This window comes from Calonectris borealis, chromosome 16, assembly GCF_964195595.1.
Source record: "Calonectris borealis chromosome 16, bCalBor7.hap1.2, whole genome shotgun sequence".
Taxonomy (NCBI): Eukaryota; Metazoa; Chordata; class Aves; order Procellariiformes; family Procellariidae; genus Calonectris; species Calonectris borealis.
In genome coordinates this window covers 6,027,601-6,054,133 of record NC_134327.1, presented here as the reverse complement: position 1 = coordinate 6,054,133, position 26,533 = coordinate 6,027,601, and the positions used below count along the sequence as shown (strand labels likewise).

The 26,533-nt window shown below is 41.2% G+C and overlaps 1 protein-coding gene and 1 long non-coding RNA gene across 6 annotated transcripts in view; one reads left to right on the top strand and one right to left on the bottom strand.

Moving 5' to 3' along the window:
- Positions 1–4,420, bottom strand: part of SNN (stannin) — a 10,090-nt gene extending 5,670 nt beyond the window's left edge. The window contains exons 1-2 of one of the 5 annotated variants that reach the window (XR_012676087.1): positions 4,339–4,413; positions 3,179–3,462 (exon numbers count right to left, since the gene is read on the bottom strand). The gene's annotated coding sequence lies outside the window, so the exon portion shown is untranslated. Of the gene's footprint in view, positions 1–3,178; positions 3,463–4,338 lie in introns of all 5 variants that reach the window. The other 4 variants (XM_075164995.1, XM_075164998.1, XM_075164997.1 and 1 more) reach the window with 4 other exon arrangements.
- The window catches only part of LOC142089059 (uncharacterized), a 27,038-nt gene extending 505 nt beyond the window's left edge, over positions 1–26,533 (top strand). Inside the window, exons 2-3 of the long non-coding RNA XR_012676088.1 lie at positions 8,481–8,547; positions 26,509–26,533. This is a non-coding gene — a long non-coding RNA (uncharacterized LOC142089059). The remainder of the gene's footprint in view (positions 1–8,480; positions 8,548–26,508) is intronic.

Genomic DNA, 26,533 nt, shown 5'->3' with positions numbered 1-26,533 from the left:
CAGTCCAAATTTGAGTGCAACACAGTAACTTACAGATTCCTCTTAAAGATCTTGCTTGGCCAAATCCATAGGTTTTTACCTTAAAAATTCTGAATGCTTTTTGATTTGATTAAAAACTCAAAGGATCTGCATCAGTTTGAACTCTGGCACAGAAAAGAGCACAACTTCCTCTGGATGTACTCACCAGTAAATTCCCTTGCTTTTGGCACAGAAACGAGTGTGATCTCACATTAATACTGTCAAGATAATCAGGTTGCATCAAGAAGCCCTTTCTAGCTTCTATTTGGAAAGCTCCTCACATCTTTGCACCATAACATAGTTAATGCTAAGAGTTGTAGGAGAAAACAAGCCTACATATCTTTAGAAAGATTATTCCATGGACATTCACCTTCTAGGAAAAGGACAACTAGATAAAATTCAAGGTCACTTTCTCAAAGCACTTCACTTCTCAGCGAGATAGAGGTAAAGCATAGAAGTCATTCCTCCTGCAGGCATATCCTCTTCTCCTTCCCACTCAAGGACTCTGGAGCCAGCACCCTATATAAAGTCAGGTATTAAGCATCTGTACAGATTTACAATGGTACAAACAGCTATTTAATGGTGCATGATAATAACTGGGATGGTAGCACTGTTACTTTATTAGCTTTGGGTAGTTTTGTTTCAAACACCTGCAGTGTTCTGGCACTGAAAGCTACAGTGTTGTTGCTAGCTCATGCTGCTATTTTTCTGGCTTTAGGTCACTGTATACCTAGAGCTAAAGCGCTCCTGCAGCCTTAATTCTATCCTTAGCACAGTACATTTGCATGTTGTAACTATACTCGTAAGAACTACCAGAGAGGCCTTTGGCTTTTGTGTTTTCTCAATGCAGAACTCTAACCTCACTACTCTTCCCACAAGCAACCGATTGAAACCAAGATTAAGCTGTCTTCAGAGTCCACTTCTTGATGGGAGAAATGCTACATTCTGTAGATCCTCTTAAATTGATCTAAAGGAGATTACAACTAGCTTTCAGATTCACTTTTCCTTTAAAGCACACCTGAGCTAAAAAAAAGCCCATGAGCATACCAGGAGCAGCACTGACTTCATTTATCACTTTTACTGTAAGATATTAAAAGCTGTAAATTCCTGATCTTCAAAGGGATTGCTAGCACCATCCATATATACTTGGTGGCATTTCTAGTGCTATATCCCTTCCCACCACACTTGCTATCAAAGCAAGCATCTAAGCATATTTACTCATTAGCAAGATTAGTCGGATTCTCTGGTGGGAACTGCAAATAGCCTATCTCAGTTCTTACAGCAATCAAGCAGTGAAAACATCAGCTATAAGCCATTTTTCCATAAATAATTGCTTCTTTTCTTTTTTGCCTAATACCAGCTTCTACTCAGAACTTCATTTGTGAAGTTTTATTATCCAATTCAGAAGCTGTAAGTAAAGGACAAACAGAAAGGCAGTTTAAATTGCAGAAGGCTGCTAGGGGACAAATTCAATGCAAGGCTGGCATTAGTTTCTAAATCAAGTTTTTCATGATTATAGGCATTGTGCTGCTAAGTTCACTATCTTTAATGCCTGCAGGCATGTTTCTGAGAAGAAATACTGCTACCATAGAGGCCAAAGCTATCGGAAGAGGCTTCAAAAGCAAATCCGCTATAGATCACCCAAATATACCAAAGTCCTCAAGCAGTTATGTTTAAGGTCCAAGTCTTCGGGCTTTGGGTTTTTTGGGGGCTGGGGGGAGGAGAAGGTGGGAGGTATCCTTTAGGTGAAATACTGTAATAGAAATAAGTTGAATGGGGCAGGGCAAAGGAAATGAGAGTTAAACTACCCAAGTGACCTTCACCTTAAAAAAAATTTAGTAATGACTGCTTAGTTAAAAAGCCTCCATGTTAAGACCTCTGAGAGACAGAGTAACAGCAGCTTGCACTACTTGCTACTAATTGTGAAAAATGCTTTTTCTTGTGTATGCCAGTAAAGTTACTTTTGAGGAATGCTGCATACTCATGACAAGAGCATCCTTATTGCCAATGGAAGATGAGAGAAAAACCCTCTGGGGAAATCAGAGCTGTAATTCTACCATTGGCACACAAGTGCATACAGTACCTACACTACCCAGCCACAGAGTTAGGCCTTTACAATACAGGAGTGCTCAGGCTTCACCACTTCCAAAAGAAAAGTGGGATCGCTGTTATTCTTAATTAACTCCAGTTAATGCCACCTCTTTCTAATAAAGTCAAGTTACCTTGCACAAACTAGGGCTTGGCCAGAGGGTATTTTAGAAGCAGGGAGCTGTTTAGTAGAAGCCTTCAATGCAAATCTCCTCCTCCCAACTCCTCCCTTATTATACTTGTGATGAGGAATAAAAGAGCAGGGAAGGCAGCTAAAAAAGGCTTTTCTGTGGCTAATTAGTTATGGACAGTCTTCCAACAACTTAGCATTCAATCAACTGTTAGAAATACTAGAACAAAAACCGATACCCAACAGCATTGACTGGAACAGCAGTTAGTTTCCGCATGAGCTGGAGTAGTACCTTACACTTCATCAAGAATCACTTTAAAGCTTTACACCAAGCTAAACCACACAGAAGTTAATATTTTACAGAAGACAGTAAGATGAAGAGAGGGGAAAGCAGCAGCCTAAGAAGTTTCTAGACACCATTTCAAGAGTAGGTAGACCTTCTCAGCAGCATAGCAAGTGGAATAGGTTTACGCTGTAACTGCCTGTCAGGCAAGTCAGCCAGTTTATGCAGAACTAAAAGCAGGTTTCTAGTGTTAAGACCATGTTTGCTTCAGAGGCAACTGCATGGCTGGCAAAGCATCTGTCACACTCTAGATTTTATTTGTCAGTGTCACATCTAGATGGAGCTCTAGTGAGAGCTCTGTCCTGATAACAGGGTCACTTCTGACATGCAGTTATCGGAAGTAACATGCTGTGTATATCCTGTGGCATAGCTTAATTCTTGATATAGTAGAAAAATCACTGAGATGGCAACATTAAGTTTGCTGATAAAAAAAGCTTTTTCTATTTACACATTCAAGTTCTCCAAATGTGCGGTTTGGGGTTTTTTAATGGCTTTGTCTAACAGCAGCTAGATAGTACCCATACATTTCTGATATTCAAGTAGTTTTTATACTCGGCTCAAACCTTCAGACTGCAAGAACCCAAAAGTCTATCACATACCTGTACTGAGTAGCTCAAGAGCTCAGGCTAGGAGTCCTCTACTCAGAGCTTCAGAATTACCTTATTAGAAAAGTGAAGGTCACACTGGTTTTGGATCTTGTCTGGCAAGTCTTCCTCCTCGCTCCTCCCCTGTGGAAAGGGATCACACTGGTCTCCAGATGCTCCGCATCCCGAGTCCCTTTTGCTCTTGGCTTTCCGGAGTTACATAACAACGTCTAACCGCTAGCTTCTGGTACGGGCAGTCAGGGACAGAAGATCTGATACCTGCTGGTTTCACCTACCTGCTAATCAAGGCAAGAGTCTTACAAGCTGTCCTGAGTTCTTTAGGTCTATTCAAAAGCAACATCTACTGACAAATGCCTACACCTGCATTCATGTCAGGAAAAGGAAGAGCACGAGACAGCACAGTACACCGCAGATGCTCAGAGGAAGGAACAATATTCATTTTGAACAACTCACGTTACCGTGAGCTCCCAGGACTGTCCAGTTTGGACTCACTCTGCAGCACGTACCTAACTCCTCGCACTAAGCTTTGCGGCGCTGAGCGAGCGGGGACGAGCCCCTCCGGCCGAGAGGGGCCCGGCTGGTGGCGGGCACGGCCCGCGCCCACCCCGAGCTGCCGCTGACAAGCCTTGAGGCATCGCCTTGTGACTGCAGCACGGCAGCGGCAGCCGCAACCGCGGCGGGAGAAGGTGGCCGAGCCGGGAGGGCCGCTCGGGAGGACGGGGCAGAGCCGCCGCCCGGGCCGGGCCCCCCCGGGGAGCCCCGAGCCGCCCCTCGGGGCCGCGCGAGGCCTACGGGGCGCCCCAGCACCGCTCGGGAGCGAGGCAGGGCCGGAGTGGAGCCCGCGCCGCCCGGGCGCGGACCCCTCCCGCCGGGCGGCCGCAGACACAAAGAGCGGCTCCGCCGCGGCGGCGCCCGGGAAGGGGCGGCCCCGGCGCGGGGAAGCACAGGCGGCCCCTCCGCTGCTCCCGAGGCTCTGGCCCCCGCCCCAGCGCGGGACCCTCCCCGAGACGCGGCCCGCGCCCGCCGGCCCCCGCCCCGGCTCACAGCACGGCGGGCGCACCCCCCACTCGGGCTTGCGGGCCCCGGGCGGCGCCCAGCCGAGCCTCCCCCCGCCCTCCTGCCGGGATCGACCCCGCCGCGCCCCCGGCGCTCACCGTCTGTCACGGCCCCGCCGCACACCGCCCCGCGGCGCACCCACCGACGCCACCGCGGGCGCGACGGCTTCTTCCCCGCCCGCGCCGCCTTATATCGGGGGCCGGGCGGCGCTGCGTGGCGGCCAATCGGCGCCCGGCGCGCAGGGCCCGGCCAGCAACAGCTGACGGGCGGGGCGGCGGCGGCTCGGCCTTCCCCTCCCGTTCCCTGACAGCGGCGGTGGGCGGCCGCCCCGCCCCGCCCCGCCCCGTGAGGGGCTGGCGGGTCTCGGGGAGCGGGGCCGGGGGGCCCGAGGAAGGCGAAGCTGAGGTAAAGGGCTCCCCTGACGGGGCGCGCCCCTTCCCGCCACCGCCCTCGGCCGCCTTAGCCCTCAGCCCTGCCCGGCGGCGAGGCGAGGGCGTGAGGGAGCAGCGGCCGGGCGGGAAGACGCCGCCCGCGCTGGGCAGCCCCGCAGCCACTCCCTCAAGGGACTGAGGGTGCCAGACGTCTCTGCCCCGGCCCCAGCGCTCTCCTCGCCAGCCTCTGCGGGGGTGAAGCCCCTCAGCTACCGCCTTGACCCCGCAAGAGGCCGTTTCTCGACTCTCCGTGCAGCAATATGGCAAGGGCGCCGTTACCGCCAAGGCCAGCCCGGAGCCGCCGTGGTGCGTGGTGAGCACTGACAGCCACCGGCCGGCCCAGGCCAGGCCTTCCTGCCGGAGGCTCGATGCAGACAGCGTGACAGGCCTCCCTGACTCTCACTAAGGTCGTCTGTCTCAAACGTCTAGTATGATCTCATTCCCAGTATGTCCATTATATTCAGTAATTCACCCCGTGGTGGTGCAGTAACTATGTAAATGCATTAGGAAATTGCCCAATACAGGGTTCCACCACCCTTCCGCTGAAGTTGGTCCTTACTGATGCCAGAGAGCGAAAACGTGATGGAGTATTGCAACTCCTCTGACGTGGTATAGTTGCTGGTAAAACAGATCACAACTTGTTTGAGGTTCATGTAAAGTCTTAAGAGGTTTCTGGCAAAAGGAGTTTTGAGGGAATAGACTCTGACAAAAGATCAAGTTCAGAAATTACCATTACTTGTATAAACACCTGTTTTACACTATAGATGCTGGTTTATATCATTGTTGTGGTTTAACCCCAGCTGGCAACTCAGCCCCACACAGCCGTTCGCTCACTCCCCTCCAGTGGGATGGGGGAAAGAACCGGAAGGGTAAAAGTGAAAAAACTCATGGGCTGAGATAAAGACAGTTTAATAAGTAAAGCAAAAGCCGCGCACACAAGCAAAGCACAACAAGGAATTCATTCACCACTTCCCATCGGCAGGCAGGTGTTCAGCCATCCCCAGGAAAGCAGGGTTCCATCACGCGTAACGGTTACTTGGGAAAACAAATGCCATCACTCTGAACGTCCCCCCTTCCTCCTTCTTCCCCCAGCTGTATATGCTGAGCATGACGTCATATGGTATGGGACATCCCTTTGGTCAGTTGGGGTCAGCTGTCCCAGCCGTGTCCCCTCCCAACTTCTTGTGCACCCCCAGCCTCCTCGCTGGTGGGGTGGGGTGAGGAGCAGCAAAGGCCTTGACTGTGTGTAAGCACTGCTCAGCAGGAACGAAAACATCCCTGTGTCATCCACACTGTTTCCAGCACAAATCCAAAACATAGCCCCATACTAGCTACTGTGAAGAAAATTAACTCTATTCCAGTCAAAACCAGCACATGCAACAATTTTCTAGGGAGTAAAAGTAAGTTTTCCTCGCATTAATGCAGTGTCCGCCATGAGCATGTGACAATCCTAAGTGCATTGTCCCTTTCCATTCTCATTCAGTGAAAAGCTAAATATGGTACCCAGATGGATGCCTCACCTCCTCTGCTCGCTCTCAAAGCTGTCCAGCCACCTTTTGCCTGGAAGCTGTACAGCCCCGCTCACAGATTTTGGTGTCTCAGGAGGCCTTCCTAAGATGACAGGTAACTCTGGACTGCTCCCAAATCCTATCTAGCCAGTTTGCAGCATTAGCAGAGAAGCTGTCTTGTAGTACAGACTGCCCTAAGCACACCATCCTGTAGTTTTGTTTAATAAAAAATGCATGGTGGCATGGAATACCTGAGATACTACAGCCAATAAAGAACATTTTAGAAAAAGCATTGGTTAATGTAAAATTAATGTTTTATTTAAGCTTTGGATCTAATGAGTGTAGCACAGCATCAGTTTCTATCGTCTTTATGCATCAGCCACCATAGAAGAGATGATAAAGTACTACTAAACACATCCTTAAAAGTTCAGAGTCTTTTTTGAAAGGAAGTGGAAGACCAAGCACCGACACTGGGTTACTTTCACTGTTAGTAAGTAATGGTCTGGATTGTCTGGCAAAGCAATATTGGCCATGGCAGTAACTTATCTTTCTGACAAGTGAGCAGATGCAGAGGTAGCCTTTGGGCCAGTACTTTAATAAGATGTATAAATCCCATTTAGATATTTGAATCTCTATGGAGATGCCTGTTTTACTTACGTAACCATGGATGTAGACTCCACTGTATATGAGTGTCCTAATCTACTTCAGTTAGAAGGGTCATGCCCTTTTGTACAAAAAGCATGAATGCAATTACAACAGAGCTGACTGTTAAAAACCGTCCAGTAATAGCACAGCCTTAAGAGAAGACCAGTAATCTCTTTTGGCATAATTTGAAAACTTTCTGCCTTTGAGAAACTTTTTATAGTGATTTTGTAACTCATATTTAGTAAATTGCACAGAGAACAAAGCAGGTTCATTCACATCAGTTTCTTATCTTTGCTAATGGGCTGCTTGATCTGTGCAGGCTTACAGCACTGGGAAATTTCCAGTCTGCTTTGGAGAAAGTACAGGGCTGTTAATCCTTCAGAATTGCTTAAAAGCTCCTCTTACTTTGCCACCTTCACCTGTCCCCAGTTAATGCTTAAGGCTTATAGCAGGCGCAAGGCTCTAGTCACCTCTGATCCTCACAGTTGGGGAGCAGAAAGAACCCACTTTATACTTTATCAGGAGCTTGTGAAGCATACTGGCAGATTCAGTTAAAGCAATCAAAGTAACATGCTCTTCAGCTGTGCTAGGGATGAAAAATTGAGAGTTTCTTATCATTTATTTACTATTGCTCCTTAGCTGTGCACAAGAAATGTATAACTATGAACATGCAACATGCTAGTATAGGAGATAGTTTTCTCTTCCTAGGAAAAAGAAAAAGTTTATCAATAAGATTTTTTCCCCAATATTCATAAATTATATAAACAGATTTAACAATTTTCTGAATTTTATACCATCATTTAAAGCCTCTTGCTTTGATGTCTTCATATCACAGCACTCAACATTTTAAACCATTACATATGCATATTGACTTCACTGGGAATTATCTGCAGAAGAATTCTGGGGTCAATTGTAATCATTGTCACAGTCTTCGGGATCTCTGCTGGAGCTACTCTGACCCCTAGCATAGTTTCCAGCAATGTTAATTTTAAGCGTTACTAATTATAGAGATTCTTTGGTTTCTCTTCAGGGACTATACCACTGTCAGAGAAATTCATGATCAGGTTAAGATTTGCCTATATTTTATTTTGTTAGAGAGAAATTTTTTCCATTGTTGCAAATTCACATCACACTCTCCTTGTCTTTCAACAGCTTTCAGATAGGTGATGTGGCTACTTTAAATGTACCTCTTTTTAGAATTTCCTTCTGTCAGTTACACCCTGTGTCCTCTAAGTATATTCTTTGTATATCCATTAACTTTAAATTTTGAATGGTTACTGTCAATATTTGTTCCTTTAATTAGGGGCATACATTGTGTTACTTCTGAAATGGTAGCTAGTAAAACAAAACACGTGCTTCCTCGGTTCCCACTTGGAAAGACAACAAATATGCAATAGATATATAATTACACCTATAATACCTATTCAATTTTCTGTCATTTTGTAGCACTCCTTGCTGCAAAACGTGTTCAGTAATCATCTTTGCACCCTAGAAGGTGTATCGGGGAAACAGACTGGTCCACACAGAACATTTTGTTATGGGTGTTTTAACTGTTCCTTAGAAACAGCAAGTCTATAGAGGGATTGTTAAAGAGGACAAAATGCCACTATCTCTATTCAAGGAGGTATAAGTGACAACTTGCACCTTTACTTACAGGTCCACTGGAGAGCACATATCACAGAGAAAAGGTGACCAAGATGAATCTCTGCAGCAGCTTGGGCAAGTAAGTTTTATCTTTCCTTACTTCACCTGAAAGAAGGGAATGAGAAATTGTTAATCCAGCTCTGCGCATAAAAAGGAATTAAAGTATATGAAGAATCTGTCCAGGTCAAAGTTTAATTTTTAAAAGTTTTATAAACCCCACAGGGTAATAATACTAAACCAAGACTTGCTTCCTCTACCAGGGCGTGCTGTACATGCCCCAGAAGCTTTTCTTGCATTCTTCTGCTCTGGAACCCTACCAGTTTCCCATAGCCTTGCACTTAAGAAAGCATCTTTTTTGTACTCAGTCATGGATGAAGCTGAGACCTCCACAGCTCCAGCTGTTGGCTGAAAGTTTGACGTTGTTTTTTACCTTTCAGCTGTTTCACACACAACATATTGGTTGACCTCTTTAGTATATTAGAAAGTTAGCTGCTTATGTTTGCTTGCTGTATCATGTCCACTAAACTTGGGGCATTTTTTTCATGCCTGCAAAGCTAAAGCTACTGAGTGACATAATGTCCCTGCAGCTTTAGTGCATTAGATAGCAAGTGGATAAACTCTGAGGCCCAAGGCTGAGTCCATAGTGAAGGAAACTAATTTCCAGTTTTCTAGGAAAAAAAGAAGGACAATGAAATTATCAGACAGGTTCCATTAATACCGCTATTTTAATTTTCCATCACATTCAGAAAATGTGGTGTGTTTGCTCTTCAGTGATGAGAGAATGAAGGCAACTGATACTGCTGAGAATAGGGGAATGAACATGTCGTTTTATTTTAAAGGGTTCGGCAGTCATTACAAAGTAGCATCACTGGTTATCTTGTGCAGTTCTGAATATCCATTTGTAATTATGCATATATATTTCTGTGTCCATGCTGCATCTTACTCTCATTTTGCTATGACTCACAAAGTGTAAAAGCACTTTCAAGATTAGTGTGAGAATAGACTCACTGTATATCTCTGAGTAGTAGAATCAATTCATTTCAGCATTTAATTCACCTTCAGGAATACCCACCTTACCTATTTAAAAGAAAACCCTCAAACGATAGTTCTTATGTGACAGCAGTAATGGCAATGAAGAATTCTCTTATTCTGATTAATGCTGTAAGTGGTACTTCATGATGACAGACTGTGAATCCAGGCCGGGAAAAAAGGATTGTTTAAAACCCATTTGAGCATAAGCTTAGCTTCAGGCTTCCGAAGGCTGAAGCCCTTTTTGGCATAGAACCTAACTTGGGACAAGAGGTGTTTCTGCTTGCATGCCTTGCCTTCTGTCTTGAAAGAGCAGCTTTTATATGTAATTACACAGATGATAATTAGGTGAAAACAGTGGTATATGTCACATTGACACAGAAAAGTCTCATCTTTATTTTGCTGCAACACAGCTATGTCCTACTCACTTCTACTGCTTCAAAATATGCAAAAAGAGAAATTTCTTGTCTTTTGCTGTGTTGAAACATCTTTGTCCCATACTTTGGAGGCTGGTTTTGTATCTGAAGGCTGATGAGCAAGCTACAAGGCATTTCCTTTCTGCAGCAATTATTTATAAAGCTTTATGCCAGAGTTATGATGCCTACTGAGAAAAGACATCTGATGACAGTGCCACCATCTCAGGCTCACTCAGTGTATCTGGGTGTATACAGACAGTTTCCCATCCTTCCAGGTTATTACCTTGAATCCAACAGTTATTTTAAAACATGTTATTTTAAACATGACACCATACAGGTTTTAGCGAAATCAAATGTTGCTTTGTAATTAGGCTGCAGCAACTGTCTGTAGTAGACATGAGAGGTGACAGTTTCCTAGTTGAAAGATCTGGCAGTGTAATAAAACTCGCTTTGCAGGAACAGTGTTTGCTTGGCACTATAGGTAACTGTTATGCTGAAAAATAGATTCCTTGATACACATTTGGAAACCACATTTGATAGAGTTGTTCAGCATTTCCTTCAATTTAACTTTACCACAAAGACATATGCAACAAAACTATTCCCTGTTCCAAAACTGGAGGCAGAGCCAAAAAGTTTTATTTTAGTTCTTTCTCTCATCTATGGGAAAAGACCACATATTTTATGTTCCTGGATGTAGCAGCCTTTTCCCGTTCTTGATGAAACTAGCACACTCCTATTTCCTTAGTGTGGCCCAGAATATGTTTTTACTTTGGCAAAGCAATCTTTTTTTGTAGGACAAACAGTCTGCAATCAGCTCCTGACTAGTTTCTTAATATGAAACTGAAGGACTGCAAAAATGGGTATGATTAGATCAGCAAGAGCTTAGCCTCCTTCATAGCCTGTAGATATTCCAGAGAAGCAGGGACCAAAATTTAAAAATTGTCTTAAAAAATGACATTACTAACCATTAAGGGTGTGGTTGGGGTTTTTTATTCATTTTTTTATGAAGAAACATTTCCTGATAAATGGGGTGATTGAGCTACTTCCTGGAAGAACTGACCTCATGAACTGCTATAGAATAGTATGGAAATACGTGAAGAGAAAGGACATTACCCTCCTTTTACTAGATAATACTAACATCATGGTGGATTTATCAGGACTGTAAAATCAGTAAATGTGACACCCCCCCCAAGAAATCAAAATACATTTTTTTCTGGTTTTGCTTCTTAGGCATTTGGGCCTAACTTTAGTCTATTAATTCCTTTCTCTTTAAAGCTTGCAGAGGCTTACAGTACTTCTGAACTTCAGGTTTTCTGTTCCTCTTTTTCTGTATAGGGATTTCCCAGGGAATCTTCTCGAAGGACTTCCTTGTTGTGTTCTTCCTATCCCCATCCTTTCCAGAAGAGAAGCAGGTATATAGGTTTAAAAGAGTATTCATCTGTTCAAATCAAATAATTACAGTATTAACACAACCAAAATGGTTTGGCTGTAAATCTCTTCCATTTTCATTCTCTCTGCTTCATTTTTGTTTATTGATTTATTTCTGATGTTACACCTCTTCCAGCTCTCCAGACCACCATAGACTCCCCTAGGAAAATTTTATAAGTAATACCAGAATATCTTGTACAAAAAAACCTAAAGAAAATAACCTGTATTTTTTTAAAAAAACAACAAACCCCAGCTGCAGTCACATTTTTCCACCTTTTCACTTACACATTATTAAGAAGGCTCCAAGTTTTCTTTTCTTTTTATGAGTGAAAAGAGAAAGGAGAAAGGGAACAACAGATTCACATTCATACGTGAATCCAAAAGAGGGGGGCAGCACAGGGACAGCAGTGCTGAGGAGACATTTGTCCCTAAGAGTCCAAGGCCTCTAGACTATGGACCCCTAAATTTACTGAGTATCTTCTTTCTTCCAGGTATTAAAAAATCCAATTGTAAAGAAGTCCTAGTGTATCTGTACGACTCTTGTTAATAATAAGTCCTTGGCCAGTTTTGGAGGTACGGACAGGTAAATACCCCATCCTGTACACTGGAATGGAAGCTTTTCTCTCTCAAATTTACCACTATAAGTGCATTTAACCAAATAAACAAAAGGTGTTTTTGAACATCTACCAGGTTTTTAGCCCTCTCCTTGTTTACTGCTTCCCGTATTTGGGCCATATTTCTTGTCTGGTCTTCAAGACACATATTGAATGTGTTAGCTGCGGAAACCCAAAGAAAATCTGTTTAGATTGCTAATTTGCATGTTTAAAGCACATTTTTTACTTTTTCAGCATACAGAGTAGAATAAGCTATTTGGTCCATATGCTTTACGGTGTACTTGAGCTACATTCACATAGAGATAGAAATTCGGATTGGAGTGATATTGTTTTGAGGCTGGGTAGTCAAATATTTAGTAACTTCTTGACAGGCTTACTGGATTTTATCACCATAGTTCTGCCTTTTACAGCAAGCGCTTCCTGAAACAGTGTAAGTGCACTAATGCAAATCCTAATTTACACCAGTGTATTGCATTTACTGTGACAGATTGCCTTGCAGTGGAACATCTGTCCAGGTGAAACCTAGTCTGAACCTTCCTTACTGTAGCCAAGAGAAAAAGAAATCCCTTGTTATCTCAATATTTGTGCCAACTTGCCTTATTTTGCTTTGAATTTTAGGAGCACTTCTGAAACCGAATCACAGTAAACAGTTTAAACTGGAAGTGTCAGCCGTTACAGAAAACCAGAAAACACTATACAGCTGATACCTGCAAAGAATAGAAAACTAATGAAAACATTTGCTACTGCACTTAATGATTACAACTGCCTGATGTTAGTAGAGAAGTTAGAGGTGATTTAGAGACAAAATGTTTTTTGAGTAATGTAAACTGGGAAGGTGGAAATGATCTGGAAACCTAAACCCAAATTGACAAATCAATTCAGACAGCTCCATCTAGTCCCTTGATAACTCTGGTCACCATTTTTTTCTGCAAGTTTCCTGGTAAATTTTGCCTGGACATTGTTATTTACTCCTCTGGGATCCTGGAAGGCAACCCACAACCTATGAAACCCAGGACGGGATTATTGCATCAGAACAATCAGAACATTTAACATAGGCAATATTTAATACATAAAGTAGCTATTCTATCTATTAGTAGGAAAGACTATTACATATAGTAGTCTGATTATGAGTAATTGTTTTAGTTGCAGTTAAGATCTTCAGATTAATTTCCTGAATACCAGCAATTACTTGCTATACTAGAAGCTGAGCCATAAGCTGTTCGGATGCTGTTTGTGCAAAGGCCTTCATTCTCCTTCGCATTCCTGCAACTTAATCTATCTGTAACTCTCCCCTCTTCCTTTTACTTCCATCGTTTCAAGTCTCAAGTAAAGACATTTTTATCTACTTTTTAGGATTATGTGTACTCTCCATCTGAAAATCTTCAGCTGGACATAATTTGAACGGAATCTGCTCTGCAGTAACTGCATTATGCTAAGTTAAATCCTAAATGTCAGAGTACGTGACTTTTGCTACATTATAATTATTGGTAGTATTCTGTGACCAGTTTAGACAGGGGTAGCAGGGCCTTAGAAGGCGTTAAATGGAAGTTAGCTGTGGTAGATGGTGCACTGGTCGCTGTGTGGAGGACCACATCTCCTGAAGAAGGCTAGAAAGTTGCAAAATTACCAGAGTTCAACGTGTGAATCTAGGGAGAGAGAGGTGCTGTACTGTAGTTACCAACACATGCAAATCCTCAGGGGAGAGGGGGTTTGAAGACAAAGGAATTCAAGGTGTTAATCCTGCATGGTGAGCAGTGCACAAGAAGTATACATTTGTGCTTGGCAGTTTTGCAAGTAAAATTTTACATCCTCGTTTCATCAGCTAAGTTGCTTATTTGAGCAGTGCCAACTCCCTCCAAAGGGAGGGCAGAGTTGTGAGTGCCTCTGATCCAGGCTTATAATCTGTGGGCAACGAGCAGAACAGCCTTTTCTCTAGTGACCTAACTGTCTTGTTGACTCAGCTTTTAGAGAATTCTGGTTTTATAAATCTTTCTTTTGAGAAATGCGGGTTAAGTTGTATATGTCAAAAGTTCAGTATAAATTTGATTTTTATGATGTTTTTGTTTGGCATAGTTCTAGCTCAGAAAATCCTTTATTGCAGCAGAATTAATGCACTGGTAAAGCTGTTCCCTACAAAACAGTTTACAGTAGCTCTCAGCATCAAATGTTTTCTAGGCACTACATTTGCCGCCTAGCAACCATGCTAGGGTAATCTTGCTGCAAGTCATCCATGTGTGCAGTCCTGTCAGATAAAGGGACTGTGCTGCAGGATTACCCACCAGTCATTAGTCATTAATGACAAGATATCTTTCTTACAATACAAAATGCCCTGCAGATTCCCCAGGGTGAATGTACAAGACTTCAAAACAACATTGCATTTTTCTGTAAAAGAAAACTTATACAGGATTCCTTATGGTGAGGTCTCCAGTCAGGTCTCCAGTTGCCCTGGAAGGCAACTTTTGTAGGAAATACTTGAACTTTTTTCTTCCACTGTATTTCAGAATTCCAAAACTGGAAGTGCATATTCTTTGAGGCTGATATTAATTGCTGTAAGAAATCAGATCACTTTACACATTGAAAAGTCTGTTATCCTTTAAATACACTAAAGACATTTCTCTTATTCCTGTCTATTCCCTAGATGCTCTTAGACCCTGACTGAATACCTGTTCTCCATTTTAAAGACCTCAGTGTCTCTTCAAGAGTCTCATCTCTACTAGATTTTCCTGAAGTTTCTCTGCTATTATTCGTTATTGGAGCTATACTAATAATGGATAGTCTGGATAGCCTAGACCTCTCCAGAATTAGACACCATAGTTGTCCCCATGCCAGCAGCTGGCCTATGACACCGGCTGAGTGCTAGCAAAGACAACATGCTGTAATGGGGCTTGTAGGGTATTGCAAACTGAATAACAGAACATATGGTGAATGGTGCTGCTGGAGAGAGTAGTTATTTATGAATACAGGGCAATTCCCTTAATTCCTTTAGGCTTGTGAAGAGTCAAGAACTCTGTGGTGAGAACATTAGCAGGAAAAACAGAGAACAGGCAGTCTGAAGGATAAGAAAAATGCTTAAAAAACTAAAGGAGAATACAGAGCACTGGGACACAGTAACAGTACCACCCCAGCAACTTGTGCAGATTATCCCAAACGTGACAGCCCCTTTCCATTTTACTTGTTGTTGGGGCATCGTAACTATGGAAGGATTCTGAATATAGCTTCAGGTGGGATATAGGATGTCACATATGAAATGATTCTGGAAACAGTCTTCTGGCATTAGATACACTTTTTTTTAACAGAAAAATCAATAAAATTTGTAGGTATTCAAACATGAAAGGTGTTACTAAGGTGCAATTTACATCTGTGAACAGTTATAACTGCGAACAGTTTTACTTTATATAGTGTATGGTTTCCCTTGGAGCTTATTTCTTATCAGATGTCTGGGTAAGGCTGTGACCAGTGTGATTATTTGTATTTCATATTTCCATTTTAAGTAGTAACAGGTTCCTTCTGTTTGCTGGAGTGTCAATGTGCAGCCAGATAAGCTGCATGTCTACATATATGGCTTAGATTGTATTAATAGCCTAAATTGCTTTTCAGTGTTTTGTTCAGATTACTAGTCATTACTCAAGCCTGTATAGTAGTGCAGAGCACCTTCAGCCCATTGGTATTCATGTATATGTTTCAAAGATGCATTTAACCTGGCTATGAATCTTGAACAATAGAGAGGAAAAAATTAAATTAACAGCTTTGATGGAGGTGGTATTCCAGCCTCATGATGCAGACAGGCCTGAAAAGCTCTTTCTGTGGTTCCTTTCGTATATGACCAAATCATGTATTTTCTGATTGTTTAACGGGACATTATTTACTAAATACAGACCAACAGCTGTAACTGAGAGATCTACAATGTGCTCAGATGGCTGATAGGAATGAAATGTAGATAGTGGGTCAAAACACTAGAGAATATAAGTGTGATCTCCAGACTAGCAGGTGGTACAGTTCAGAGGGTTGAAAAGTTTAAAAGAAACTGTTGGGGAAATCTATTATACAGCTCTTCAGCCATTCAAATACTATTTAGGTTTATTTAAAACAAACAAAACCAAGAACTGTTTGGAATAGAAATCAGTGTATTACCTAGAGACACAAGGGAATTCAGTGAATTTACCTTTAGCTTGTGGCAGAGCAGACTCTGACAGCCAGTTCTAAAAAGAATCAAATTGGAAGTGACACGAAAGATTATCACAGACCCAACACAGCACTTAGACTACCTTTCCAGCTAATTTCAAGACACTTGGAAAGCCTCCTAGACACAACTGATATCCTTCTTTTTACAATGCTGGGCAGAAATGTAAATAGAACATTCTAGAGAAACCTGTTTCTTACTGCAGAGTTAATACAAAAAAGCCTTGTAAATGGAAACCTGACATCCAGAGTGTCACCTATAGACATCTATAGTGTAGATGTGCCAAGAATAGGAAGGTGTTTATTCTGTGATAGGGAGATGCCAGACAAGGCAATTAGTGAGATGTCCCAGACACCTAGGTCTACTGAATCTCCATTTTCTATTACTCTCCTTTATGCTCAGACTCCTTATGGTTCTTTGTCTTCTGTAGTTAACTGCATCATCTCATCTGTTGTGCTTATGGGGATTTGGGAGTGCAGCAGTACCAGCCCTAGTCCTGTTATGTATGGCCAGGCCATATGAAGTGCTTCCAAGCACTGCCTCTTGCGGTTAGAGTCAGCTTCTCTAGGAGAGGATGCTCAGGAAAATTAAATGTGCAAACTTAACGGGCATTGATTTGTTTCAGCTCAGTCTTTGGTCAAAGTTATATCCTTAGCTAAAACTCACACCTCGTCAAATTAAGAGCCTGTGCAATAGAGTCACACAATTTAACTGCCTCCAAGGTTTAAGTAGAACATGTTTGTTCCTCTCTGTCCTGTGAAGCCGGGTATCAACTAGAGGAAAAGGGGGAACAGAGTGGCAAGTGAGGGAGAACAAGGGCCAACCTTCCAGATTGCCTGACTTGCAGAGGAAGAATCATTCAGTTGCACCGACAGGAAAATTAAGTTCTCTGACCTTGCCGTATTTTCTCAGAGCTGCAATGTTCACTTAACAGCCTTTTCCTGAGCAGGAAAGGCAGTTCCTAACCTTGATGATGACTCCTTCACCTTGCAGAAAAATGACAGTCGTTGCTCTTGAGCAGGGGCTACTGCTTAGTATATATTGATACATATGCATTACAACTTCTTCTGCATCTCATATCATATTCAGCCATATTCCATTTTATTGCTTAAAATCCAAGGAGATTACATTACATGTCACACAAGCACATGGTCTGAAGTAACTTTATACTAAGAATTCCTAAGTCACCAACTTTTCTCTGTGTCTTTCAACACATTTTCCATTATAAATTGATGAAGTCAATGTCTTCCAATATGTTACTGTAGACCTTAGTAATATTAGCAAGTAAGTCATCTTGTTTCTTTTGCCTGCTGAATGGAAGTATCTGAATAAGATGTTCATTTGTTACAGTGTTCTCCACTCAGCTGCATATTTATTTATCTTAGCTAGTTTGTTTTTAGTTGATGTTCCTGTAAACTATGTGAACATAAAAAACCTCAGCTTCTTTATGCATTACTTTACTGGTAGTTACAGTTTCCTGTACCTATTTGCTTTAAAAATCCATTTATAAAAGTACGGTTAAATATGTCACCTAGGCATATGTGCAGAGTGCATTTGGCAGTTACTTGGTTTTAAATTGCTTTACCACATTACAGATAGCGGTCTATGTTCAGCTATGTATATCAACACTATATTTCTATAGAACTATTCAAGGTTATCAATACTTGTAATGATCAATAGTTAGTCTTCTGCTACCAAAGTTAAATAGATTAATATTGTTCTCTCTGTCTTGGGTGAGGCAAAGTTGCTACAGATGATAAAACCCAGATGGGTATGAGCTCACAATTTTGAAGTTCCACCAATTGTGGGCCCACCCATTGTGGGCCCAACTTGATGTGTAGGACTGCATGCCAGAGATGCTGAATGCAACAGCAGAAACATATAGAAGTTGTGGGTATTCAATGCTTCTGAAAAAAGTATATGGTACTAAGGGGTTGGTTCTAGAAGCCAGGCCTACTGTAGGTTTCCAACTGCTCTGGCAACACTTGGATATTTTTATATAAGCAGATTGTCCTAGGACACATAGGAAATCTGTGCCAGATCTAGCAACAGAACCCAAATCTCCTGATTCCCATTTTCCCATAAATATGCGGAATATTATTTCTTCTTTATTATTTGAACTGTAATTATGAGTCATATGCTTTAGAACTGTGCATGCTACTGGAATGCTGAGTTGTAGGAGATGAACAACATAAGAAATGTGGTAATGCTAGCAAATTGTTGATGAAGAAAATATGCTCAAAATGTTTATTAAAAATGTGCTTAGCCTAGCTAAGGTATTCCTATAAGAGCAGCAGGCCTAAGCAAGCTTTTTGATTGACACTTAAGACAAAGAATTCAGCTTCAGCATTTGACCCATCTTAATTCCTCAGTCTCAGGCAAAGATTTGTAGTATCCCATTAAGAGCTAAAATAAATGATAGCTTAGTTTAGGAAAAGCTATAAACATCTTGGCAGAAATTTTTTTCTTCTCTTTTTGTTTAAGTGCCTTCTCCAACAGCTTTATCTACCCACTTCCTTATTGAGGAAATGAGGGCCGAAATGCTCCCAGTGAGCTGTTCTCAATGGCTTTCAGTTCCTCCCATCATTTTGGAAACATTTTGGAAACTTAGTCACACACTCTGAATTAGTAATCATTTTAGGTCTTGTAATAATGCAACCAGTCTTATAAACTCTGGTACCTCTAGTATGAGTAGTACTATGCAGAACAAAGGTTACAGAATAAACTGCAGAGAGAACTATTTGAGTCTTACTTTTCTTAGTGGTGTCTGTCTGTCCCTTACATTTACTGTCTATCAGATTTCCTTGGCACCTTTATTTGATAGACAGAAACCCACAGATAAAACAAAAATAAGCAACCAAACAAGAGGAATGCCTGGCTGCTCAGCGTTGTAAGACACAGCCTTCCTGCACTACAGGCTCTGCTGAGAGGCCCACAGTGACATTTGCAAGTTGGAAGAAGCTGGAATCACAAAGTCAAGATGAGTCAAGATTCTGTAAACTATTCTTAGATTCGAAGATGACACAAAAGCCTGTACATAATTGTTTTGGCTGGTAACCTGTAGCATATAACAGTTAAAATAGTTTGTTCAGAACCTCTGACTTTTCCTTCCATTACTGTTATGTGTATCTAGGCCCTTTACTCTGATTTTTTCATCCAGTTTCTTTTGTAGAAAGCTAATGATTTGCTTGACCAGTACTGTTTCAAATAAATTCAAAAGTTGCCAGGAACTAGACAATCCATTTCCAGCTTTCTTGTATGTGTTCCCACAGGAGTGTATTTCAGTCCATACTGCTAAGCTCAGAAACCCATGAGTCAATATGTTCTTGCCAAATGCCCCTAGAGAGGGGATTAAAATGACAGAAAAAAAGAATAATGGGTTATTTCCTTCCATTTTAAGAGTTAGCTTGAATACATTTTCAAAATTTCTTTTGTAACCAGGAAGATTGGAAGAGTACATTGAAAATAATGAAAACTGAGATTCTTGTCTTTCCAAGGGCTTGGACTTAAAGAAAAGACTATATATCAGAAAGCTTGAGACAGTAGCAAGAGACCACAATTCTAAATCAAGCTACTAAACTAAATTTTCCCAAAGATCCTAGTCTTCAATCAAATGTGACTAAGTTGTTCTCAATTTCAGTATCAGGCATTGGTATCTAACTGCTACAAGGAATTTCAAGGCTCAGTGAATTTCTGTTCAGGATAATATTTTATTAAGTATACTCCTGCATAGGGAATTCAGAAAACCTTTTCTAGCAGTGTCTAAAAACACTTGAGTTAAGCCTCAGTCAACTTTAAGATTTTCTTCCGCACAGAACAAGCCTATATTAGGAGTTACTGGACAAACCGTCAAAAACAGAGTTAAGGAAACAGCAGAACAGCAAATCAGACTCATACTTAAGCCTTCCTCTTAACTGGATCTGGCAGCAGTATTTACAGGCTGCTCATTCTGTGAAATAAGGTTAATAATTAACTTCAGGCAGATTTGGGCCTAGACCATAGTTGGAGGATAAACTTTCTGAAGAAAAAAAAGAATTGCAACAAATCAATAGGTAGTGCTTTGCCCTTTTTGTGGATAGGGAATGAATAGGCTAGTCTGGTGATACAGGCCTTGGTCTTTGAAGGTATTTGACCCAAGTGCAGAGTGAATGCCTGCGGATGAGGTAGCAGCTCTGTGTCACTACTAGGCTAATAAGTGATGAAATTGGTTCCACTGCTGATTTGTTTCAGTCACATTTCCATGGATTGTGATCAAAAGTCTCACCCAAATCTATGTAGGGATCTGCCGGCATGGTCTGGTAACTTCTAGAAAAGCAATTCATTTGTTCCTTAGGCTGTTCCTTTGTATTAGTTCCCATCTCTGCAGACCTGTATGTTCCTGGCAGAAACACTTTTGTTCCAGTGCAGGCTGGTTGTGTTCTGTGGAATAAGTTGACTTTTTTCCTAGGAAACAATTTTGCATGTGTCAGAAGGGTGAGAAAAGTGGAATCCTTGCCTGCATTATTTTTAAATAAAATGGTGATTGTCACACTTTTGGAAGATTAACAGCAAGATTGCAAAAGCTCTTCACATGTTCTGGTAGCTGTCAAGATTAAATTTGCTAGTCTGTTTTTTAAAATGTGTGAATACAGATGGATTTGTAGTGGAAATAGCACCTCCTGCTTGACATTAGCTGTGTACGGCAGGGCTTGGTGCAGTTCCTGCATTTGTGCGTAGCAGCCACACAGTGTTACATTGCTGCCACAAAAGATTAACGGTTCACACTCACGCTCGGGCTGTGTTAAAACCAAACACTTATACTCGCTTCCTCTAAGCTAGCAGTGCAGTGGACTGTGTTGAGCCAGGCACATCTTGTGTTCACACTAAAAATTGGCAGAGCAGTGAGTTTTGGCACCAGCTGGACTTCGCGTTCAAGCTCCCTTTTCCATGTGCATCAGCATGCAGTTCTACCGTAATTAGTCAACCCTTGAATTAGGCAGAATCCTGTTTTTGCAGCCAAATCAATTCAAACCCATGGATGGGATTTTTTTAGAATCCCCTTTCCTATTGTATTAGATGATTATTGATAATGTATGTAGTTTTAGGGATTTGAATTTTTTCTTCTCCTTTCCTCCAAACCTATCCTTTCACTTAAGCAAAAACAAATCTACATTTGTATTTTGATTACATAATACATAGCCTAGTAAAAATAAACACCACCACCTCTCTCTGTCTACATAGCAGCAGCCAGTGACAGAAACTGTGGCCCACACTCTTATGTTAGCTAATTTACTGTACTGAAAAAGCAAATCGGTAAGTGGAAGTCATGTGAGGGTCTTCCAGTGAAGACCACATTTAAAGTTAGCCAGTACAAACCTGTTTTTTCTTTCTTTTTTTTTTTCTTTTTCCCTTTCCTTAGCCAGAACCTTTGCTATGATTTTATGAGGCTAAGGTGATGGTGCCCATGCAAACAATAGAAAGAATTCAAAGCTTGTTTAACTGAGGAGCAGTGGGTTTTTTACTTGCTCAGTTTTGCATCTTCCAGGTCACTGCTTGTAGCACAGTTTTGTTTAGGTAAAGATACTGTGACATGATCCTTCTTCAGATGGGATGTGCAGTGCTCTACAAATCCAAACTGCAAATTGAAAGCTTGGACCTATGTTTAAGTAAAGGTACAGCAAAGAGGTTCCTTAGCAGCGTGGAAGAGTCAACTTTAAAGGTTTACCCCCCCCTGCTACGCAGCAAGCCATCCTACCCTGGTGTACATAGAAACTTTTGAGCAATTCACCTGTTCAACCCTTTCAGGAAATGAGAAGTAAAGATGGCAGAAGACATGTTTATGGTGTCAAGCAGAGACAGTCACGTATTAGTTTTTCCTAGGTTCCGAGCTTGTGAAGTGTGACGGACTTCTGGTTGGGAAACCATTTACACACACTAACACAGGCACACTGTCAGGCCAGCATAGACAGAACTGTCTGGGAGCACTGGAGTGTGAGAAGAGCTGGGGTACCATTGCCTGCACCTGTGGAGCAATGCCTGGGGCAAATGGGGACCTGGAGGAATGCTTGGTGGGGGCACAAGTGTTTTGTGAGACTGCTGTATTTGAGATAATATATATTTTTACCACATGTTGTATGCTCCCCTAAGTGTTGTCACTTCTGTTTCATAGTGGAAGGCAGGAAGGAAACAAAGTGAGGATCATAGATTATATGATTAGATACTATTATAGCTTGCAAAGCCATAAAATAGATGCTACACAGTTCCAGTGATAATTATCACTTATTTATATTTCTTTATAGCACATTTATCAAATGGTGCAATTGAGCTCTTTTTGGTACAGTTGAGCTCTTTTGTAGGAGAAGTCTTCATCCTGCTCTGTTCCACTCTTTTCAGGGCAGACTAAACATATTCCTGTGATAAATGTGGGTTTTTTTCCCTCTTTAATTTCCCAGTAAGTTCTGAAGTGACTTAATCATGCCAATGAACCTAAGTGGTTTTCATTCTTTGTAGATACTACATTTGCCCATCCTCCCAGTGTTTGCTTTGTCTTTCCCTTTTAATAGGCAGAGAAGAGCCTATAAAAAAAGAGGAAAAGCTGTAATTAGGACACCAAATTACTAGATACACTTAACAGCAGAATCAGAGATCAAGAACTTGGCACCTTAAGTCCATCTTGGCTCAGCTTTTTTGATTGCTGCTGAATCACCTTAGGGCAGTTTTAAAATTGGATCAGCAGCCCTATTATTATAAATGGAAAGTTTTGTTAGGCTCTTTGATTGAGGGTCCCCCACAAAGACCCCATCTCTTCTGGAAAATACCTTATATGATACCTCCATTTTCTGCTGTTGATGTGTTCCTTATGAACAGTTTAGTATGTGAGCTAAGGAATCACATGAACCATACCAATGCAGAGATTACTACACATACACATGAGTGAATCAAGGGCAAAGAATCAGTGCAAAGAGAGACTACAAAGAGGTAGCAACACAATGTCAAATATTGAAGGTGTAGAAACACTGCTGCAGCATTATGTTATTTGAAGTAGCTTCATAGTTTGCTGATAAGTCTGGTATCTGCTGTCTCAGGGGAAGGATCTGTGCATTCCCTGCCGTATGGACTGGCTGCCAGAGCAAGATTTGATTGAGAGAGCTCGTAAGCTCTAATCCTGCAGAGATCTTGCTCTGTTATTCAAGATGTGATATGGAGAAGAAAATACCCAGCCTTCAGCCACATTATGTATATACCTGCAGCTGCAGATGAGCAACTATCTATCTGACGAATTAATTGGCCTAGAAGACAAAAATATTTAAGTACTATTGAAAATGCTATTTTGCAGAATGAATAAATATAGCTTATCTTTCTTTGAATGGCAAAGTCAAGGAATGCTTGCTAGGCTAGATTAGGAACTTCCCAGTCTTTGCACAAGATCATCCCATTCTTTTAAGTGATTATTAGAACTGATGCATTGACAGAAGTTGTATCAGCAGTCCACTACCTATTTTTGGAAAATATTTATATTCAAAACTATACTTAGCAATTGAAGAGTTTTGCCAGCATTGCTTTGGAAAGTTGTGGTTGCAGCCATTGGTATGGTTCATGTGATTCCTTTAGCTCACATACTAAACTGTTCATAAGGAAAACATCAACATAAGGAACTGTTCATAAGGAAAACATCAACATCAGTGCAATTCATGTTGAATGTGATCTTCGAAGAAGAGAAATTTGCCAGCTGAGACTGCATTAATTTTTTGTGTTCCACCTGCAGTTTCTGACATCAGGACAAACTGCACAGAGAATTTTTGTAGCAGTCCAAATTACTCAATAAAACACACACACAAAAGTGTAAGCTTCCCAAAGCATATCCTTTTAGTGGTATTTTCAAGGCAGACCAGAGAACGTGGGTCTGGAAATGGGGCATATTTAGGAGGCTTTCTGAAAGTTAAATTACTGGTGATATTACCAGGGCTTCTAAATGGGATCTGCTCCCTGCAGTAAGAAATAGCTGTGAGGAAGGTTAATATGACATTTTTTACTGAACAGACCCTGCAACAAACAGCAAGAAAACCTTTTTTGGCAAAATAATGGAATTTTTTACGCAGTGCTATTTTTTGAACTTGTCACTTTTATGCAAGCTAATGAGGCAATATTAGTTATATAGCTATAATATTTCCTTCTATTTCTTATACTTAGTGTTCAGTGTTTGCAAACTGTCTGATCTGTACTGAAAAGACACAGGTGTTGCTGCATGTCTAATTAGAAGGGTTTTTTCTGCCCTATTCCTTCACTCCTCTCCATAGCACAACCCTTTACAGGACAAATCAATTTGCAGTTATGGTAAACAACTCTTCATCTTGTCTGGATATTGTGTAAATGAAGATAAATTAAACTTTTTTCAATCTATGAAATTGTAACTATAAGAGTAATTACCTGTTCCTTTATTCATTCTCTACAGATTTTGTTCAGGGTTGGGTTTTATGCCTTTGTTAGGAAAATTCTCATTTACATTAATTAACCTTTTTTCTATGAGACGTTCATAAAGTTTAACAGATTAGATAAAGTGCTGTCTCTCTAATACACTGAAAAAAACCTTCTTGAAGATACCTGTAGCCAAACAATACTTGACCAGATGTGTCTTATGACTATGGATATTTTTCCAGCCTTTGAGTTAGAATGAGATGTCTTTCTCTGCTGCTGCATTTCTTTTTGTGTATAAAGTCTTAATAAAATACACAGTTCTTCTGGGAGAGCTTACATTTTAATGCCAGATGAATTATTTATGCACCAGCACTTACAGAAATGGAATTGCCATATGTTAATATACTGAAGAGGAATGAATACTGGCTTTTAAACTTACACACGGAGGGATGCAGAAAAACAACAAATAGTGCATTAGAAGCCTGTAAATGTTACTCTGTCTGAGAATAGGCATTTAATATATTTTTGTAGCTTCTGTTAAAACCGTTCAGCTGCTGTGTGATTCATTTTAGTTCTTGAAGCAGAAATACAGAATTTACTATAAAATATAAGTTCATTAAATGTTTTCTTTTGCTGAAAGACTAATACAATTAATCAACTATATATCTGTAAAGATAAGATAAGCTTTTCCTTTAAGTGTGACTAGAGGCAAAACCATGAGAAGGATTTTTAGAAGAAAATGTTCCATTATGTGTGTAGAAATAAAATTAAATGTATACACAGCCTTTAAAGTAGGCAGAGAACTGGTCATGCTATAATACAATTATATAATGTCACTGAAGTTAGAGTAAGAGTCCTGAAAAATACGGGCATGGCATAGGCAAGTATTAAGACAGATTGTGTTTAGCTGCAGATGAGTCTGCAGTTTCCTTATTGCAGTAAGGTCACAGTCCTTACTTGGATTTCCCGAGTTACAGGTTTTCATATCTGAAAGTCCCATTTTATAAGTTGTTCCATTTGTAATTCAGAAAGGTTGGGGGGTGGTAAATTATGGATATAAACAGAAGACCTGTGTATGTCACGTGACAAAAGACATGTCCTGAAGTACCATTTCAAATGGTTGTAATCATCTTTACTATCAATGAGTCTTTTATAAAGAGGACTTCACCAGAACATGGACCTGTAGAAACACAGAGTGTGCCATTAACTTCAGAAACTGGGGTCAGGGCATGGACACTTACTTCCCCATTTTGCCTCAGTGTGGCCTTGCACACAGTCACTGAAGGATTTCACCACCCCAAAGAGATTTAGGTGCCTAACTGCCACTACGTCCCATGGGGACTTAGTTTCTGTGCCTTGTCTGAAAAATGAAACTGACAGTTTCTCCTCACAGCCTGAAAGACTGTGTATGATGTGACCCATGCAAATATAGATGATGACTGCGTTTTTTACATAATGTAGCTTAACACTAGATTCCCAACTGCCACCTCGCATAACAGCGAGCTTGCCTCTTCTTTGTGCCGAGTGTTAGAGGTGTCAAAGCTTCTCTGTGGGAAGCTTTAGCTCTGTGCTGCTAGAGGTACTTGAAATAACTCAGCTATTTTCAGCTGCCTCTGCATTTCACCAGTGTTTGGAGAGGTGACACATCCAGGAATGAAGAGGTTTGAGACGAGAACCTATCATACATAGGACTAAGTGTAGTGGAGTTCCCTTTGGGATCCACCAGTACCGTGGTCTGGGAACTGTAAGAGTTACATCGCTTATCAGATGTGTGATACATCTGCTGGTTTTGTAAGTCTATTTTCAAAACAAACCAAGTCATGTCTGCAACAGTGACAAGCTCTTGGTCATAATCATTAGGTGGAATTAAGCTAAAGGATATGTGAGCACTCTTTATGACCCTTCACGTACACTGGGCAACTAGCAATTTGTTGCTGTCCTTATCTATGGCTTAAATTCTTTTTTGACTTCCTTTCCAGCTCTTCACTCCAACTATTGCCCATA